The 22,403-nt window shown below is 37.6% G+C and overlaps 1 long non-coding RNA gene across 1 annotated transcript; it reads right to left on the bottom strand.

Annotated features, from left to right (window-relative positions):
• Positions 1-16,747: 16,747 nt before the first annotated feature.
• On the bottom strand, positions 16,748-17,674 carry LOC137406595 (uncharacterized). The gene is made up of 3 exons (XR_010979914.1): positions 17,578-17,674; positions 17,302-17,392; positions 16,748-17,108 (listed from the first exon to the last, which is right to left on the bottom strand). It is a non-coding gene; the product is annotated as an uncharacterized lncRNA (long non-coding RNA).
• Between the last annotated feature and the right edge of the window lie 4,729 nt (positions 17,675-22,403).

Raw genomic sequence — 22,403 nt, 5'->3', positions numbered from 1 at the left:
GTACATGGGTAAGGAGTATGTATCTGGAGTACATGTGTAGATAGTATGTATATGGAGTACACGTGTAGGGAGTATGTATATGGAGTACATGTATAAGGAGTATGTATCTGGAGTACATGTGTAGATAGTATGTATATGGAGTACACGTGTAGGGAGTATGTATATGGAGTACATGTGTAGATAGTATGCATATGGAGTACACGTGTAGGGAGTATGTATATGGAGTACATGTGTAGGGAGTATGCATATGGAGTACATATGTAGGGAGTACGTATATGGAGTACATGGGTAGGGAGTATGCATATGGAGTACATGTGTAGGGAGTATGTATATGGAGTACATGTGTAGGGAGTATGCATATGGAGTACATGTATAGGGAGTATGCATATGGAGTACATGTGTAAGGAGTATGCATATGGAGTACATGTGTAGGGAGTATGCATATGGAGTACATGTATAGGGAGTATGCATATGGAGTACATGTGTAGGGAGTATGCACATGGAGTACATGGGTAGGGAGTACGCATATCGAGTACATGGGTGGGGAGTATATATATGGAGTACATGTGTAGGAAGTATGCATATGGAGTACATGTGTAGGGAGTATGTATATGGAGTACATGTGTAGGGAGTATGCATATGGAGTACATGTATAGGGAGTATGCATATGGAGTACATGTATAGGGAGTATGCATATGGAGTACATATGTAGGGAGTACGTATATGGAGTACATGGGTGGGGAGTATGTATATGGAGTACATGTGTAGGGAGTATGCATATGGAGTACATGAGTAGGGAGTATGCATATGGAGTACATGTGCAGGGAGTATGCATATGGAGTACATGTATAGGGAGTATGCATATGGAGTACATGTGTAGGGAGTATGCATATGGAGTACATGTGTAGGGAGTATGCATATGGAGTACATATGTAGGGAGTACGTATATGGAGTACATGGGTAGGGAGTATGCATATGGAGTACATGTGTAGGGAGTATGTATATGGAGTACATGTGTAGGGAGTATGCATATGGAGTACATGTATAGGGAGTATGCATATGGAGTACATGTATAGGGAGTATGCATATGGAGTACATATGTAGGGAGTACGTATATGGAGTACATGTGTAGGGAGTATGTATATGGAGTACATGTGTAGGGAGTACGTATATGGAGTACATGGGTAGGGAGTATGTATATGGAGTACATGTGTAGGGAGTATGTATATGGAGTACATGTGTAGGGAGTACGTATATGGAGTACATGGGTAGGGAGTATGTATATGGAGTACATGAGTAGGGAGTATATATATGGAGTACATGTGTAGGGAGTATGCATATGGAGTACATGTGTAGGGAGTATGTATATGGAGTACATGTGTAGGGAGTATGCACATGGAGTACATGTGTAGATAGTATGTATATGGAGTAAATGTGTAGGGAGTACGTATATGGAGTACATGTGTAGGGAGTATGCATATGGAGTACATGTGTAGGGAGTCTGTATATGAGGTATATGTATAGGGAGTATGTATATGGAGTACATGTGTAGGGAGTATGTATATGGAGTACTTGTATAGGGAGTATGCATATGGAGTACATATGTAGGGAGTACGTATATGGAGTACATGTGTAGGGAGTATGTATATAAAGTACATGTGTAGGGAGTATGCATATGGAGTACATGGGTAAGGAGTATGTATATGGAGTACATGTATAGGGAGTATGCATATGGAGTACATATGTAGGGAGTATGTATATAAAGTACATGTGTAGGGAGTATGTATATGGAGTACATGAGTAGGGAGTATGTATATGGAGTACATGTGTAGGGAGTATGCATATGGAGTACATGTGTAGGGAGTATGTATATGGAGTACATGTGTAGGGAGTATGTATATGGAGTACATGGGTGGGGAGTATGTATATGGAGTACATGTGTAGGGAGTATGTATATGGAGTACATGTATAGGGAGTATGTATATGGAGTACATGTGTAGATAGTATGTATATGGAGTACGTGGGTAGGGAGTATATATATGGAGTACATGGATAGGGAGTATGTATATGAGGTATATGTGTAGGGAGTATGTATATAGAGTACATGTGTAGGGAGTATGTATATGGAGTACATGTTTGGAGAGTATGTATATAGAGTACATGTGCGGGGAGGATGCACATGGAGTACATTTGTGGGCAGTATGCACAGAGAGTACATTTGCGAAAATATCATTGAAACCCAATCTAGAATGTTATTTGCTGCTGTTAATGCTATGGAATAATAACCTGTCAGTTAAACTTTAACACAATGTGACTTACCTTGGAGGAAGATCATTAAGATGACAGGAGAACAACTTAAGTGACTCTAGTGATATGAGCTGGCTAATTGAAGAGGGTAGACCCTGAGAGAAGTTATTGCATGATAAGTCCAATGACTTGAGCTTAGTCAGTGTGTGTAACCTGCATAGCACAGAGTGAGCACTTTATCAAACAGGTGAGAATACACATATATATTTAAAAATGAACTTTACCTTTACTTTGTCTTGAAGATGTGATTGCGCCATGGAACTCATTCAAATGAAATTATGACCAATATAAGGGTAATACATTAGTTACAAATTGATTTCATTTATGTCTTTGTAGATTAACCCTGTTCAGAGATAAAAGTGTTTTAATAACATCTTCTTTTAAAATGCTCAGATTCAGTGTTTTATTCGTTATGTATATAGTGAGCGTATATGAAAAGAGTTCCCAGCGATAAACATATGATCTTTTCTTTAGCCAAACATCAGCACAATATTTTTATATAGGTCATAATAAATGTTATCCCTAGTAAAACACTGTCTGTGATCTCAAATATCTTTGCTGTTAGGGAATTTACTGAATTACCAGATCACCGCATTGACACGTTTTATTGATGTACAACAAAAGTTTAACAATACTTTCAGTTTCTTCGAAAGTGATTCAGTTTTCTCGGCATTAGGCTCGTAAAGGTTGACTTGCAATAATATTCATATAATTATTTGGTATCGAAAGATTCACCATGTTTTTTTATGTTGTGTTGTAGGTGCCAAATATGTGGAAATGTGATTACAAGCGCTTAAAAGCTCAAAAACAAAAAGCCGCCGAAGATCGGAATCTCTTTATTTCGATGACGTAGCCATGAAATTTGGTTATCGCCTTGTCGCATGATTCTCTCACATGAATTGAAAGGCCAATAAAAAGCTCAATATAAAACTTATCGTAGCACTAGTTTATGACAAACACTTGGAGTTTTACCAAAGACCCCGTATCAAATATAGATGCTCGCTAATTTACAGTTTTGTTTCGGTTTGGTCTAATCGTCAAGTCGTAATCTGATCATGTGACCCAATACTTCGCAAATAATTTCTGCAGCAATTTTTGATTATCACAAATGACCAACAGACTCGTCATGATTATCAGGCAATGATATATACTCCTTCAAGCTAAGGCTAAAAAATTAACTAAATTTTTTTGGTAAGTTATAGGATATCACTGCTAAAAGTGACAGCATTACGATGACGATAAAATAGACGCGTAAGAACAATAGACATGGTTTTATTGAATGCGTGAAGTATACTTGTAAAAATATTTTGACGAAAAAGGTTGCATGAAAGTGTAAACAGAAACCATCTCTCACAAATACGTCCCACTTGAGTCGTTTTGGAAAGAGAATCCAAACTACGGCGGTCTCGTGTGGCTGCGATTTTCTGTTCGTTTTTGAGCTTTTAAGAGCTTGTATTCACTTTTCCACACATTTTGCACCTACAACACAGCAGAGTAAGACATGGTGAATATTTTCATATCAAATAAATGTAATGTGAATTTCGTTGCAAGTCAACCCTTAAAGATTGGGGCCGACATCCTATGGTTAGAGATGACAGGGTCAGTAGCGATATGCTGCCAAAGAAGACACGACAATGGAAGTACATATATCCTTAAAGAATAGAGAAAGCATAGTATTATTATGTTTTGTTAGTTATCTTGAGGTGTTGACTGATGTTCTAAAAAAAGAATTAAGGAGATTGACCCACTAGAAGCTGAGATATAGCCAGCCAAACACAGGTCTACCTAATAAAGAATCAGAGGAAAACCCTTCGAAAATCCCGAGAACTGTGACGTATGAAATCGACTTAATGATCATGTGCCGGAGTTGCGCACCCTTACCGCCGTTACGTATAATGATTGTTTTGGCTACGAGATGTGAAACGCTTCTCGCGATAGTAAATAATTTGCAGACTAGCTCTGGATTCTCAGAAAAATCAAGCAAACATTGTGTGGTAAAGGCATTTGCCCACAACCCCTCGCCATGATTTTTCAAAACAGAAGAGCAGATTTTGACTATTGTGCTTCAAAATTTAACTCAATCTCCACGGATATGCTCCGAAGATCCTCTGTTCAACGAACAGCGTGTGTATAGTCTATATGCGACATCCGCGATATGCAGTTTGATTAGAATAGGAAATAGGAATGTGACTTTTTGTTCATTCATCATTTTTTCACTGCGTATCTACTGCAGCATTCAGTTGATTTTCATAATTATCGTCACTATTAACAGACTGTAAGTTCACTACAGCCATAATCTTAAAAAGAATAACTTGACTGTGCTGCTCTTGCTGTAAGAAAAGAAAACGATAACTTTTGATTTGATTTTTCTATTGATTTATTATCTTATCGATGACTGTTTTTTATGATTAATATAATAATCATAATGCATATTATACCAAAATAAAAATACAACTGCGTATAGAATAAATGATGTAACTAATATAATTTGTAAAAAGTTCCAAATGATAACCGAGATTGATTTAATTGATTCCATTTATTAGCTATAGTTAAAAAAAATCTGAACAACGCTAAAGATGAGTCCGAATAGGGAAGCTAAGGGGGAGAACAACAAAACTGAGCTGAACTAGCAAGATAGCGAAATGTTGCGAAATAATACATGCGTGTAATTATTTTATGCTAAAACTAATCTACACGTCAGAGGGACTGGTTCGAAATTCTGAAAGCAATGATTGTTAGGCCCAATTTGAATGTTCTATACTTCCAGGGATTAAACCAAATAAAATGCCGTGATTGTTATAGGAGAGCGCATTAGTTGGCTTAATTGACCAATGGCACACAAGTCGATTTCATATGTCATATATTGATGATTACCAAAACACTTGTTTTTTGGTAGACCTATGTTTGGCTGGCTATATCTCAGCTTCTGGTTGGTCAATCTCTTTGATTCTTTTTTTAGAACATCAGTCAACACCTCAAGATGAATAATAAAGCATAATAATATTATGTTTTCTCTATTCTTTAACTTTGAGTCTTATATATATATATATCTATTTCTCAAAGTTTGTGTGTATATTTGTGTCGCTCATTATTATACACTGATAATTATACCTATGTGGCCATGCGTTACGATGCCCCTATTAAAGATGTAGTTGCGTCAAATTTTAAGTTGATCTTAAAAGAATGCATTTTTTTTTCTCCATCAGTTGATATGTTGTTTGTTGTGTTACGCGATCGCATTGCCAAGATATTTGAAGATTAAAACCGAAAAAATCTGATCGCCGAAAAAACGCTCAGGCCACCAAAACGTGCCCAGACTTGCCCAAAATGATGTCACACGTTTGGCAACCTGTCTCTATCTCTCGTATTCACATCGGGTATTTGCGATAAAAGTCTAGTTTTACGCGGCTCTATTGGCATATATCTTATTTTGTATTTGCTCATGTTGGCTAGAATAAAATTTTAAATCCTGCTACAGATGCATTATTATGAATATTTAAAAGGCCACAAATAACGAAAATTGAAAATTTGTTCTACTCACTTTCTCCAAATGTTGTGTAAACATTTGGGTACCGACTACCAATTCTACCGGTCTACGATAATTCTGTCAAGTCACTTTATGTAGAACGCGGTCTTTGTATCAGCACAGTTCTGCAGCTACCCATATAAACGATATACAACCTCCCATAAGCGCCGCCCACATTATGTCGCCTATTACCTATTGCCTACGTACTAGTTTCTTGCTAGTAGAATTCTTACCGAATACTAAATAAGTGAGATAAGCAAGCCACCTCTTTGAAAAGAATATAGACAGGGATAGAGTTTTAAGGATGAGAAGTCTGCTGCAAACTGGATTTGAACTCACATTCTCCAGTTCTGCGGACACCCATATACCATATCCGATTCACTACAATATTCTGCAAATCATGTTTTGCATTATCTTCAACAATATTATTTTATTATATAATTTTTACAAGCAAAAATATTTTCATCTCGGCATAAAGCTTTTATTAAAAATATTCATCAAGTCGTGGCCACTCACATAGTATTAGCTGATACAATAAGACAAATTCATCTACTGCAACAAACTCAAATAAAACATCATCCAGCACGCATTCAAGTCTCGCTTTCTCCTTTATGGCAGTTTCCACACTGACAAAGCTTCTTCGGCTGGTGGGACGACATAAACATTCTGTAATCAGTAAAACAAGTAAATGTAAACAAAGTAGATGCAATAAATATGTCATTCATAGATATGTCATTCTAAAGCGTATCTATTGACAGCCTCCAAATTGGGAGTTGAATAGATTGCGAGTGTAATTTTAAAAACGAATAAACATTTAATAAAGGCACAAGTATGCCAAGCCAACGATTCGAAGCTTTGGTTCTAGAAATTAAAGATTTGCAATGATCAATCGATTTTACCCACTTCCTACGAGTGAAAATAATTTGTAATCATGACTCTAATTTACCAAAGAAAATTCGAAAAAAATATTATAGCTAGGTAAAACGGCAGATAAGCTATGAAACGATGATTGGAGATAGCAAAAAATTATCATTTTATTAATTAGTATATGTATTTATGACTATAAAAAATATTACATTTACTAAAGTATAGAAGACTCTAAGTTAATTTACCTCTATTCTGTCTTCTTCTGCAGCAAAACGCTGCTGACGCCTGTCAGCTTTGGCCATAGGCTGTCTACTCTAATATTTTACTTAAAGTTGCTCAGAAAACTCTGAGTAGCGGTCGCTCGAACTTGAAGCCATTTTAAAACTATGTATAACTTAGTAATTGTTGAAACGCGTTGAATCAGTAACGATGAGAATGAATTCTCTATGATGAGAATCTTCGAGATCACAGACAACGCGTTTTACGAGTGATAACATTTATTACGGCCTATATAAAAATTTCGCACGCATGATTGGCTAACGAATCGACCTCATATTTATCGCTCGTGGTTTCGTTTCAGATACCAAGCTTGTGACGTCACGAAATAGGCACCCGCTGGAACGTGAGCTTTTTAAAAGAGGGCCTCATTCAAACGCATGTATCTCTGGACAGGGTTGGTCTACCAAGACAAAAATGGCATCAATTTGTAGCTGATGTTTTAGCCTTTTATGGGTCCTAATTTCAATTTTGAAGCAACTACATCTTTAAGAAATACTTTTCGTAAGGTTCAATTACTATATCTGGGGTCAAAGCCAATTCTTCTAACACGGACAACTATATCATCTCCGTGGGAAGAGCTTCGACATTATCTCTCCGTTCGGTCAAACATAGACAGTGCGACATCTCATTTTTAAATTTGTACCGGTATCGACGGGTACCAGTATCGCCGTATTCAAAGTTTTGATGAACAGCTTCTGCTAGACCAGTGACTTTTTTATACACACACTTCTATGCAACAATTTTTATTATTACTTCTACATATTCAGTAGTTTTATTTTTGTTTTCTCAGTTTGTATTAATTGTGTCATTACCGAAGCATCTTTTATGGTAATTGTAGCAAAACCGACTTAATTTAGCTATTACTTGCTAAGTATTTCTCATTTACAGCTAAATCTTTTTATAGTCATTCTATTTTTTTCAATTTATTTGACTTGCACGAAACATTTTCCTCATGATATGAAGTTTAAAAGTTGTTTGAGAAAGTTTGAAGACTTTCAGTTGTTTCTACTTTCTCTCTTAATTTATTTCGCATACATGAACCACTTTTCTCATGATATGTAGTTTAAAAGTTAGATTGGCAAATGCTGTTATACGCTGAATAAAAAAAAATTCTGTCCAAAGGCTTTTTTATTACCCGGGTGTCATGCAAGTGCCAAGTATTATTGGTACTTTGCCAACAAACATTATGCTTATTAGCTAAAGCTTTATACAAGCTAATATATTATAGTACTGTCTCATTATAGCTATTAATAATGCTTGTAGCTTTTTACAAAGCTTTTCTATGACCAAACATATAAATACTTGGGTTTTCTGTTATCAAGTCAGTTGTCTCTGGAGAGTGCAATAAACCACATTTCTCTAATTTAATACTCTATTTGATTGCTTCTGTGCAGAAACATAACAGAAGCTAATTGGCGACAAGGATTTCTCTTTTGAACAGATACAAAGAGTTCTAGTTTATTACAAGATTAACTGTTCAAAATTGCACTACTACAATGGCAGAAGTAGCAGACCTGATCAAGCTAATGCAGGAGCAACAAGAGGAATACAGACGTCAGCAAGATGAAAGAATGGAGGAGAATAAGAAACTGATGGAGCTACTACTACAAAACCTACAACGGAAACAAGAAACAGCTGCAACTGCTGTTCCAGCCTTCCCAGGTTTTGACCCAACAGCAGAGCTACTAACAGATTACATAGACAGATTCAACACCTTCATTGCAGCAAATTCTATTCATCAAGACAAGATTGCTGGCACTTTTCTCACCAACCAACAGCCTACACTCTACAAGCAGCTTAGTAATATGGCAGCTCAGCTTTCAACACCCAAGCAGATCAACGACCTCAACATGGATGAAATACTGGAATTTCTCAAAGACCAGTATGACCCTAAGCGCTTCATTGTTAGAGAGCGTTACAAGTATTGGAGTGACATGCAGAGGAAACCTGGAGAAACTATTCAAGAGTTAGCTGCCAGAATTCGTCAAGATGCAACTACATGTGCCTTCATAGACATTACAGATCCATTAGATGAGGCTCTCAGAACAAGATTTATCTGCTCTGTAAACAATGAAGCAGTTCTCAAATCTCTCTTCAAGGTCAAGGACAATGAACTCAACTTCAACAAAGCTATACAGGTAGCACAGGAAACAGAAGAAGCAGCTAAAGTTGCCAAAGAGACAGTTTATGGAAACTCGTCTAAAGTCAACAAGGTTGCTCAACAGAAATCAAGATACAAACCACTCCAGAAAAAACAACTCTACACCTGACAAGCAGAAGGAAGGAAAGCTATGCTACAGATGTGACCGAACTAACCATACAGCGGATGACTGCAGATTCAAAGCAGCCACCTGCAACTTTTGTTCTAAACAAGGTCACATAGAAAGAGCATGCAAGAAAAAGAAATCATCTGCAGCAGGAAAACCAGTAAAGATGATAGAATGCACATCAACCAAGATGGTGAAACTTGCTGAAAACATCAAACTGGAGGGAGACAACTTCACACTTGAACTGGACACTGGAGCTTGTGACAACTTCATCTGTAAATCAATATGGGAGAAGCTAGGAAAGCCAAACCTAAAACCTACTACAGTTAACTACAAATCAGCCTCAGGACATCTCATAGAGACGCTTGGCAGATGTGAGCTAACTGCCCAATTGGATGCACAGAAAGAAGTCACACTACCATTTGTGATTAGTGCTGTACAAGATCTCAACCTACTAGGAAGAACTGCTATACAGCAACTAGGCATCTCTATTGATGACAAGCTACAACAGAACCTTGTATCAACAATCACAGAGAACCAGCCAGATGGGAGGTTACAAATCAAGTGTAAGGAGATGTGCAAAGAATTTCCAGAAATATTCAAAGACGAGCTAGGATGTCTCAAGAACTTTGAACTAGAGATAAACTTCAAACCTTCAACAAAGCCAGTCTTCTGCCGACCCAGACCAGTTCCTATTGCCTTGACAGAAGAGCTCAACCAAGCATACGAAGCAGGTGTAGCTAAAGGCATATGGGAACCAACTCAATTCAACCAGTATGGAACACCAGTTGTACCTGTACGCAAATCTACAACAGGTCAAGCTGCAGGGAAGATCAGAGTATGTGGAGACTACTCCAAGACTATCAATAATCAGCTAGAAACACATAGGAAACCTATCCCACTACCAGAAGATCTAATCAGAAAACTAGGTGGAGGCTATTGCTACACAAAGATTGATTTAGCAGATGCCTACAATCAAATATTGTTGGCACCAGAAAGTCAACGACGACTAGCACTATCAACACACCGAGGAGTACTACTACAGAAGAGGTTGCCCTTTGGCATAAGCTCAGCACCAGGGTATTTTCAAGAAATCATGGAGCAACTGACACAAGACCTCCCAGGAGTAGCAGTATACCTAGATGATATACTAGTGAGTGGAGCCAATGCAGAGGGCCATCTACAAAACTTACGTCGACTTCTTCAAAGATTAGAAGAAAGAGGGCTCAGATGTAGAAAAGACAAGTGCTGTTTTGCTCAACCGACAGTAGAGTATCTGGGACACAAACTCACTTCAAAGGGAATCACTAAAGGAAAGAAGGCAGATGCAGTACAACAGATGCCAGTCCCAACAGACTTAACTCAGCTAAGATCTTTCTTAGGAGCTACACAATTCTATAGCAAGTTCATACCCAATCTGTCACAACTCACAGGACCATTGCATAAACTGACACGCAAAGGAGAGACCTGGAAGTGGGGCACTGAACAAGAAAAGAGCTTCAACAAACTGAAAGATATGCTATCAACTGATAGTGTCTTAGCACACTTCAACGCAGATCTTGACATTGGAATCTCATGTGATGCTTCAGAAACTGGACTGGGAGCTGTACTATTTCATCGTTATCCTGATGGAAGTGAGAGACCAATAGCCAATGTTTCAAAAACACTGACCAGCACACAGAGGAAATATGGACAAATACAAAAAGAAGCTCTCTCAATCATATTTGCTCTAAAGAAGTATCACCAGTACCTGTATGGTCGACGGTTTATCTTGGTAACTGACCACAGACCTCTTCTCACACTTCTAGGACCTACCAAAGGAGTTCCAGCTCTAGCAGCCAACAGACTAGCAAGATGGGCACTGGTACTAAATCAGTATGACTACACCATAGAATACAGATCTACCCAGCATCATCAAAATGCAGATGTCCTCTCAAGACTGCCAGTTGGACCTGATAAAGAGTTTGATGCAAGAGAAGATGAGGATGATGTTGATACAGTATGCACTATTCACACTATTGGACAACAGCTCAACTCTACAGACTACAATGTTCTAGCAAAGGAGACAAAGAAAGACCCAACACTAGCCACAGTAATGCGCTACACAGCAGAAGGATGGCCTGGTAACAAAGAGATGAAGGAGACTCAGCTGTCACTCTTCCACAAGATCTCAGATTCACTTTCTATCACTGAAGGTTGTCTTCTATATGGCAACAGAGTAGTCATTCCTGTCAAGTTACAACAGGAAGTATTAAAGATCCTTCACCTTGGACACTTTGGAATGGAAAGAATGAAGAAGCTAGCTCGAACTGCTGTCTATTGGCCTCGCATTGACTCTGATATAGAGGAGACAAGCCGACAGTGCACTGCCTGTGCGGAACACCAGAAGCTTCCACGGAAGTATCCTATACATCCCTGGATGCTACCGGAGAAGCCATGGAGTCGTCTTCACTTAGATCATGCAGTAAACTTCATGGGCAGCCAATGGCTAGTGATGATAGATGCCTACTCAAAGTATCCATGCATACACAGGACTTCATCTACTTCTACCAGAGCTACCACAGACATCTTAGAGGAGATATTCGCACACTTTGGATACCCTCACGCCATAGTCACTGACAATGCTACCAGCTTCACCTCAGGAGAGTTTCAGCAGTGGTGTCAAGAGAGAAGCATTGTTCACCTCACTGGAGCACCCTACCATCCAGCTATAAATGGCGCAGCTGAAAGACTAGTACAATCCTTCAAACAAGCCATGAAGAAATCGTCACTTCCACCTAAATCTGCACTACAACAGTTCCTGATGCACTATAGAAGGACACCACTTCCTACAGGATACTCTCCCAGTCAGCTGCTGAATGGAAGACAGATGAGATGCAAGATTGACACCCTATTGCCATCACCCGCACACATAGCACAGTTTCATCAATCCAGAGAAGTCAACCGATCTGCAGAAAAGACAGTTAGCAAGATACACAGCTACAATCTTGGAGCACCATGCTATGCCTTGTATCATGGACCTAGACGCAACAGACAACCTAGATGGGTTCCAGCCATTGTTACTAAGATATATGGAACTCGTAGTCTCAATGTCAAAGTGGTACCAAAGGGACCTACTTGGAGAAGACATGTTGAACAACTCAGACCAAGATACTCAATAGAAGAAGATCAAGACCCTGGAGATAAACCTGATATAACAGAGGAGACAAAACTGCAACTACCAGCCCCTACAACTGTAACAGAGCAACCTCCGTCTAGAAGAAGACCACGCAACCCTCGTCTACCTGATGGAGATGAGTATAGCAGAGACAAACCCCGAAGGTCTAAGAGAACCAGAAAGAACCTTTAGCTTAGTGAGGAGGTGTCATGCAAGTGCCAAGTATTATTGGTACTTTGCCAACAAACATTATGCTTATTAGCTAAAGCTTTATACAAGCTAATATATTATAGTACTGTCTCATTATAGCTATTAATAATGCTTGTAGCTTTTTACAAAGCTTTTCTATGACCAAACATATAAATACTTGGGTTTTCTGTTATCAAGTCAGTTGTCTCTGGAGAGTGCAATAAACCACATTTCTCTAATTTAATACTCTATTTGATTGCTTCTGTGCAGAAACATAACACCGGGTAACGCCAGGTACGACAGTTTGTATATACATGTATATGTGGATCATCAGCGTCTTCGTAAATGTAGAAAGCTGTCTCGAGTAAACCCCTGAGTTCCTACCTCTTTTTCTGTTTTTAGCAGGGGCTCGGGGAATGAAGAGATGGGCTTTAGCCTCGCTTTATTCTGCAGAGAGACTCGTGCGGATCATATGCTGGAGAGGACTATTAGCCGCGCGGTTGAGGGGATTGGCCCGTACTACTAATGCTAATCCGTATACCCTGGAGTGTAAATGAAAAACTTTTACAGCCGTCCTACGGTGTCCATGAGTTGGCTGACATCCTCTTCATGATGTCCAGGTTCACTTGTTCCTGATCCTCCAAATACCTCGCTAAATCACCAGAGAACTGGTGGCGCCCAGTCAACGATGGCGGGACCAAGCAGGTTTGGTACACGACTTGACTGCCTGGGCCAATGTAGTGAGTGCAATGCGGTGGCTGAAGCGGCAGGGTGCCACTTCAGGTGTCAGTGCTGGGATTTTCCCTGGCATTGTCACTCCACTATATAAGTTAATATGAATTGCCAATGTGAGTTTCTAAGTGTTAAAATAACTGGATTTTCTATTCAAATGATTTTGTGAAACTAAATATGAAAATGGGCTACGCTATGCAGCTAACACCACTTTAAGGTACATTACACCACAATTTGTCTATCGTGAAAAGAACATTGCTAAACGTTTTTATAAAAAAATGTCATCATGGGTCTCAAGCAGCCTTACTAACCTAAATATGTATTTTCTGAATCAAATATGCTTTAGTTTATTTTAATTAAATGCTTAATTAAAATAAACAACGCTCTAAGGTGATTTTCTTAATGACTGTGTCCATTTCTCAGGTGATCCTGAACAAAATTTATATAGAAGTAAAATCTAGTGAATATATCAATACTAAATTATTTTAAAGGTTGACTTGCAACAAAATTCACATTACAGTTATTTGATATGAAAAGATTCACCGTGTCTTAATCTGGTGTGTTTTAGGTACAAAATATGGGGAAGGTGATTACAAGCTCTTAAAAGCTAAAAACGAACAGAAAATCGCAGCCACATGAGACCGCCGTAGTTTGGATTCTCTTTCCAAAACGGCTCAAATGTGACGTAGTTGTGAGAGATGGTTTCTGTTTACACTTTCATGCAACCTTAATTGTCGAAATATTTTCACAAATATACGCCACGCATTCAATAAAACCATGTCTATTTACCGTAAAAATTTGTTTAATTTTTTAGCCTTACCTCGAAGGAGTACATATCTGATAATCATGACGAGCCTGTTGGTCACTTGTGATAATCGAAAAGTGCTGCATAAATTATTTGCAAAGTATTGGGTCACATGATCAGATTACGACTTGCTGATTAGACCAAACCGAAACGAAACTGTAAAGTAGCAAGCATCTATATTTGATACGAGGTCTTCGGTAAAACCCGAAGTGTTTGTCATAAACTAGTGCTACGATAAGTTTTATATTGAGCTTTTTATTGGCCTTTCAATTCACGTAGGAACATCACGTGACAAGACAATAGACAAATTTCATGGCTACGTCATCGAAATAAAGAGATTCCAATCTTCGGCGGCTTTTCGTTTTTTGAGCTTTTAAGAGCTTGTAATCACATTTCCACATAATTGGCACCTACAACACAACAGAGTAAGACATGATGAATCTTTTGATACCAAATAACTGTAATGTGAATTTTATTGCAAGTCAACCTTTAAGGAAAAGCAAGCACAGGGGAAGTTTCCGTTATAGCACTAGTGACAGGCTCACCAAACTATTGCAAGATCATAACCTACAAAGCCTGGTTCTCATATCGATTGCGAGACTTCGGCGGTAACATGCGCAGCAAAACACTGCGACGGTAGGCTCGGCGAGATCTGTTCACATAAAAGCCACATTGTTAATAATATCATAAACATAATTGCGTAATCAAATAAAATGTTCACTAGCCATGCTGTTCCTATAATGGCGACCTTTACATGTAAAGTGCATTTCGGGAAGGTTTTGCTTGCGGCCGTTTGCGAAATTTGAACAGCGTCAAACTATTGCGATGCCGCCGGCAACTACTGACGGTCCTCGGCGGTACCCGGCGCATACGTTCCCATTTCATCGCTAATAGCCTGTGGTGCTGTCGCTGGTGCTTTGTGACGTATATGGGAACCAGGCTTAATCTGAGTGCCATTGTTAGCTGCCAGCAATGATCAAATTTTTAACTTTTGCAAGGTTGAGTCCAAACATATCCAAAAGGAATAGATGAAGTTTAGCCAGTTCTAAATCGCATGACTGATATTGATATCAAAGTGCAGTTATGTTTGCTAGTTAATAGTTACACTGAGAGCAGCCATTGTTTAACCAACCTTAACACTCTGCATTAGTCTAGCTATGCAACCAGTAAAATGTGAAACTCACAGCACAGTGGGATGGCCTGTTTCCAAGACATGCTGATCAGAATATACCTAAGACCTCTAATTGAATGCCATGACGCTTTATCTTTCAACCTCTCCTCTGTTACAGTAGTGGCAGCCAATAGGAGGCAGCATTCAAATAGAAGCTGGTGGGCTATTTTTCAAATGGCTTGTCAGAATTTTCGGAAGTTAAATTTAGCCCTAATACGGGCGAAGCGAATATCGCCTATATTTTGCTCTCTTTATCGGTAGAGCAATATTAAACCTTTTGAATGCAATAAATACGCTAACTTACCTCTAACTTGTTAAAGATATCTTAACAAATGTGCATCAAAAAAACCGAAAAATATCGCTACCAGTTGATATCTACTGCTGGCAATTGACCTGTAATGATATTATAGCCTGTGTCCTTCTTTGCCATTTGTTGGAATTTGAAATCTCATATTTTTATTTTATAACTATATTACCATTGTAAAATAATGGGTCATTGCACTCACTGTTGATTGCTACAGTCGACAGCTACAACTAGCTTTTTATGTGCAAAAGAAGTAGAGTTATGTGCACCAATCCATTGTGAGCCGCCATGAGATAGTCGCAAGGATGTTATCAAATAACATGCTATAAATCTGCAAATTTGCAAGTATATTTATAAGTTGTACAACAACAATCAATCAAATGATACAAATATATATTTATGAGCAAGTGACATAAGCGAATCATACATATGTGACAGGTCGTGTCATTTTCAATACAAACGAGGTCAGATCACAAAATTGTTTTTAGCCCCATGTAATAGCGAAATTTCTCAGCTTTTCAAAACTGTTTTCGGAATTGAAATCGAAGCAACCTAACCTGAGATGCAGGTTTTTATCGAAGAAGGTGTTGGTCAATATGGTCGTCACCACAAACTGAGAAATTCGTCTTTAATGTTGATGGATTGAATTTTAAACAGTATTATTTGTTGACGTTTTGGAATGTCATAGCAACCGCACGCTACAGACATTATATTTCCATGAATATTTAGATCTGTAGGGAAGAGAACATGGCGAACGATATGAAATGGGTCCCGATGATGTCACGTCAACTCGAATACATAAAAACAGTGAGGTCAAGGTCACATGTTGTGTCGTTGTGAAGAAGCACATTATTACACAGTAAAGGAGTTACTACCAAAATGTGTTGCACATTGAAATGATTATTTTGAGCATAAAATTGATGCAAATGTATCAGTGTTAGAATATATACTCAATGCACTCACAGAAAGTTTACTGAGATGAATGAGTTAGCGTCTTTAGGGTAGACGATCCAAGGCTTCTGAGCCCGGGGAGACAATTTGAGATTAATGTTACCTGTTTAGTAGATAAATTAGGTTTAAGTTAAAGCAGGTTAAAATTGATTGAAACATTATTAAAATAACATGATTATAATATAATAATATAATATAAATAAAAAAATCAATTAATAGCACTGCTGCTACTGTCCATGATTGACGTTTACATTTCCGTATCAGGGCGATACAGCTAGCCTTAGTAGACTTTTTAGTAGTCTTTTTGGATTCTGCAGTCGTTGCAGCAGACGTATTGAGCTGTGATGGCTGTTGAATGGGCGCTGGGCACACAAGACTTCTTTTGCTCTCATCACATAACTCTCTGATTGCTTTGAAAAGATATTGCTGACGTTCAACACTCAGACAAGGTGGCGGAATGATTTCAGGCCGCCCTGACCTGGCTGACTCTGCAGACATAAGATGTATATCTTCACTCTCCACGCTATTGGCATGCTTTTTACTTGGACACTGCCTGCAGCAAAACAACGATTACTGCACACACTGTCTATTAGTATTACATTTATTGTACAACATTATTGAATTTCTCTATGTTGTACTTTCAACTCAGATTAAGTAACTAAGAACCTTCAGATAGTTTGTGTATAGATAGCGCATGCAAGAATTGCAAATTCTCATTTCACTAATTGACAAAATGAGAAACATACCTCAGCTATATCAGAAAGAGAGGAACTCGGTTAGTTCTGTATTTCCTTTTTAGCAGGCCAAAGCAGTAATCACAGCTGAACTTCGTGTGATCTGCGACGAGAAAATTCAGTTCAATCTCCTTGTGCAGCTCGTTTGCAACGCACCAAGCCATGTACTGTATTACTGCGTTGTTTTTATTCTGGCCACTAAAAAGGGTTTGATATGTGTACATAACTTTATCACTACATTTTCAATACCAACATGAAACTTCAAAAAATTGGTTGTTGCTTGCATACCAACAGTTGTCAGCGTGGAACAAAGCTTTCTCTTCACCAAGACGATAGGTCTCTAAATAGTGATGAAAATTGGATACGGCGCTGTTGACTCCTTTTGTTGTACAAGCAGTCTCATCAATCAGATAATTTACTTGTGCAGGGAAGGTGTCACAGACTACTCCAAATAGCGCACACCTCCGAGGGGTTTGAAATAGAGTGGCCCAGGTTGCTGTGGGTTGGCAGAGTAGTGGACCTAAGAATTAAACAAAAAGAACATTTGTTGTTTTTTATAGGTTTGCAAGTACATTGTACATTTACTATTTTAATTTTTAATTGTACATTTCTATTTATAAATTTGATTGTTTTTATAATTCTTAATTAGCATTTGCAATTGGCAATTGCTAATGATTAAAACTCAGCAATGTTCAAACTTAAAACACTACATTTATAGCCTTAGACCCTTGTAATAGTCAAGGAATTATTATTATATTTCGGGCTGTATGTGTTTGTTTTTACTAAAATAACATTTACGTTTTGTAACAAGCAACAAGAAATGTTTTAAATTTTTTTGACTTACCTAGATTGGGTTAGATTGGTCATGGAAAGTGCTAGTTAATCGTTTAAACCAAACTGTGGAAGAAGATAATAATACTACAAGAGAATTCTAGTAAAATAATACCTAATAAAATAATACTCATAATAATACATGTACGTAATGCTTTTCTTAGACTACACCTACCTGCTTGCAGTAAGTATTCATCATCACTGAGATGAAACTCTACATCTGTTGGCAGAGCTGTACTTGTATCATCTGAGCAGGGCTGAGCAGCTGCATTCTTTTTAGAAAGTGTCTCCAAACTACGACTGGTATCAGTAAAATTGGCTGAGTATTCCCATCATTCTCAAGATTTATTAAATCGATCTCACTGCTTTCAAAATCACTATCACTTTCTTTTCTACACTGTGAATCTAAATAATCTACATCTACCTCTTCAAATTCTTTTCAAAAATCACCACCACCGACATCGCGGTAAGACTTAAAAAAAACGATACGTAGACCGAATAACCGGAAATGAAATATCGCCATTTTTATCGTCCTTAGCAACCACTTTAAAGCCTGCAAAACGGTCTAATAAGGCATACTAGCTAATCAAACACATCAGAAAGTGATTCCTGACATATGATTCGCCCTAGAAAAATCATGACCTCAAAACACAAAAGTCTAAGCCGCATGGACGAGTTTCGCTTTGAGAGCCTATTGTGCGCTATATGAAATGCCGCGTTTGTATTGAAAATGATACGAGCCGTCACATATACTAATGCGGAAACAAAAACTAAAGTTTTTTGACAACCAAAATATTTCTACCGTTTGTTCGGATAGCCGCGTTCTGATTGTTGCTTTCGATGAAACAAACATCTTCTAATCGTCCAACACTTTTCACAATATCTTCTGGTCTCAACTCTTCTTCTGCACTGCTAAATTCGTCGATATTATCGGCCAAAGTTTTTTGGCAAAACGAAACTTTTTCGAGCTGCATTTACCACAATAAAAGTAAGCTCAGTAAACGTAACCTTTGGTCCAAAACTTGCGAACTATTTTTATACGCATGCCCTTCAAAGCAATAGAACAGCGTTAAACAAGGAACTACTATTAGTCTGAGACAGTTCGTAGTTATTTCTATGGCATTGCTTTCAATGTTCAATCTACTGTCGTAAGTTTAGCCGGTTTTTTATATGTACATGTACTTCGAAGTATCAAGGCCGCATTAAACAAGGAACCACTATTAACCTGATACAGTAATTATTTTTATAGCTTTGCTTTGAAAGTTCATTTACCATCGTAAATCTATGTCGTTTTTATATATGTATAGGCTACTTCGAAGTAGAAAGACCGCGTTAAACAGAGAACTACTACTAGCTTGAGACCGTTACTGATTACCGCTATGGTGCTGCTTTCAGAGTTTAAACGAAAACAATGAAAAGCTTCGGAGTTGGACAACGAGAGAATTAAATGTTATTAAAATAAATTATTTATTATTAATATGACTTTGTGGACACTTTTCTACTGGTCAGTTGGCATCATGGGTTTGTAAAGATCAAGTATCAGGCAGGTAAATGGGGGTGGCATTTAAATGGAGAGTGGTCTATTTTTCAATCCTTTCAGAATGGCGATCAATATGAGGTCGGGTTCAAATAGAGGTGGCGTTCAAATAGAGGTGGGGTTCAAATAGAGGTTGGGTTCAATCAGAAGTTTTACAGTATCAGTGTGTCATGGCTATTTTTGGTTGACATCTTGCAGAGGTCACAAACCTTTTTGTCCATTTTCATGACATGATTATGTTGATACAACCTAATACCTGATTAACATTACACAATAATATAATTGAAACCCAATCTGTAATTTGCTATCTGCTGCTGTTAATGCAATGCAATATTGAGCCCTCAGTTAAACATTAACACAATGTGACTTACTTTGGAGGAAGATCATTAAGATGACAGGAGAACAACTTAAATGACTCTAGTGATCTCAGCTGGCTAATTGAAGAGGGTAGCCCTTGGGAAAAGTTGTTGCTAGACAAGTCTAATGATTTGAGCTCAGTCAGTGTGTTCAACCTGCGTAACACAGAATGGGAATACACAGTTGTATTTAGCTATTAAATATACCTTTAATTTATCTTAATACTAGAAGACGGATCTACTTTAATAAAAAAAAACACTTGAACTAATATATCTGGTTTATTCGAATAAAATATATACAGCGAACTAAACAAACTATTTTACCTTAAAAACATGCAGCACAAACATTACAAAGAATATACAGCCCAAACATCACATGCTGGCTCAAGTAAGCCTTAACCCTTTGGCGACGGCTCACTTAAGGCTGGAAAAGTACCAGCAGACGGGGGCAGTTACTAGAGCAATTTGACCTTTTGACATGACTACATAAAAACTGCAGTAACTTACAACACAATTGTGGTAGTTGCATAAATTAAAATGCATAAGAAAGCGGAGAAATCTCTCTACAAGCTGATATTTTTTACGCAAATTCCAGCAAAAGTGTCAATTTGTTGAAGCAATAATTTTGGAATACTCATAAATACTTTTAATGAACACTATGTAGAAAGTGGCATATTTTAGTTTATGATAAATTGCCAAAAAACTGGAGTCATACAGGAATCGTTGAACTGAAGATGAGAGCGTTAACACATTTATAAACTTGGTAATAATGAGACAGAGCTATGATTAAAAGTGTTAATAATTTATTCTGTAGTCAGACCACTAGACAACCATCAACTAAAGTATAAGTTGTATAATACCTACAAATATCTGTAAATACCTGAGGGGAAAGGATCTTGTTGGAAGGTCGCACAGGGTGAGATGAGTCAGCTTTGGAGCAATTCGAGTAAGGTCAGGAATAGGCACACGTTTTACAATCATATGGGTTATATAATTCTCCCCCAGCTCCTTTAGGATGTCTTTATTAGTGAGTCTGTGTGGTAGTTCCTTTGAATCCTCAGAAGGAATATCATCCCCAGTGTGCCGATACCAGATACCTATACAGAGTATTGGAATTCACGGAGTCATTAAATCTATTTAATAAAAGACATCATGTCATCTCTTTACAAATTACAATAAGTCTTCAACAGCTGGTTACTCAAGAAAGAGCGTGTAAATATTAAATATTTTAATCGTTTTACTTTTTATTGTCAGCAACTATTTCAATAGTAAAAAGCATTGACTCTGCTGGGGGGAAACACAACACAGGTAAAATAAATGGGTCAAATTCAGTTGACAGAAAATTGAAAAATTTCAAACATTCAGAATATAAGTATTGAAAACTTTAGCAACAGGCCAAAACCAAGTTTTGAAATGAAAATTTTATATTGAATTACTAAAAAGCCTTTACTTTTCATTTCAAAGTTTATAAACTGAATCGTTAGTCTTTGGAAAACAATAAGATGATATGATGTGTACGTGATCTAGTAATGCAAGAAAACTTGTGATGCAGAATGCAGAAAATTTAAAAGCAGCTAACACTGTAAACTTTTCATGATTTATCATTTTTAAAAAATTATTTTCATAAAACCTTATTTTTTATATGATGCAGTCAAAATAACGAGCATAAAACTGACTCCCATGATTACACAACTAGTTAATAACACCAGTGAGAGAGCACAACTACATGTATGTAGAGACAAGAATATGTATTAGTTTCTCACAGGGCAGTCTTTTCGTCAAGATGAGGAAAGATAACTCCATATTACCACAAACCAATTGTGGCTAGTAATGAAAGTCTGGTCTAGTTTTTGTCAAACCTAGCCCACACTAAATGCTGTATGAATCCAGTTAGAATTACGTTGTTATTATAAAACCTGTACTAGAACGCCACCTTTAACAGACCGCCACCTCTATTTAAGCGCCACTCTGGGAGAAGTGTTGAAAAATAGAGCGCCACCCATTAATAGAACTTATTTTAATGCAACTTCTATTTGACTGCCAGAATATGATATTCTTAATCTTTATGAACCCATAACAGCAAATGATCAGTAGATAAGTGTCCACAAAAATGTGCTAATAACGACTCAAACAATTCTTTCGTTCGTTGTTTCTGTTCGTATCAAAGTCTCTTATTTCTAGTCTTTAGGTTTTAATTAGAGCTGCACAACGATTATAAAAATTAATCGTGATTAATAACTGGTCTAAACCAGGTAATCTTAGATTAATCTTATAATTACTCTCGCAAAAACCTGCATGTTCGAAAACAAATAATACAGCTGCATGCAAATTAATTATATTTGACACAATTATTGTTAACAGAAGTACATGTTATGTACAACGTATTAATT

The sequence above is a fragment of the Watersipora subatra genome, chromosome 10, assembly GCF_963576615.1.
Source record: "Watersipora subatra chromosome 10, tzWatSuba1.1, whole genome shotgun sequence".
NCBI lineage: Eukaryota > Metazoa > Bryozoa > Gymnolaemata > Cheilostomatida > Watersiporidae > Watersipora > Watersipora subatra.
This window is presented reverse-complemented; position numbering and strand designations above follow the sequence as displayed.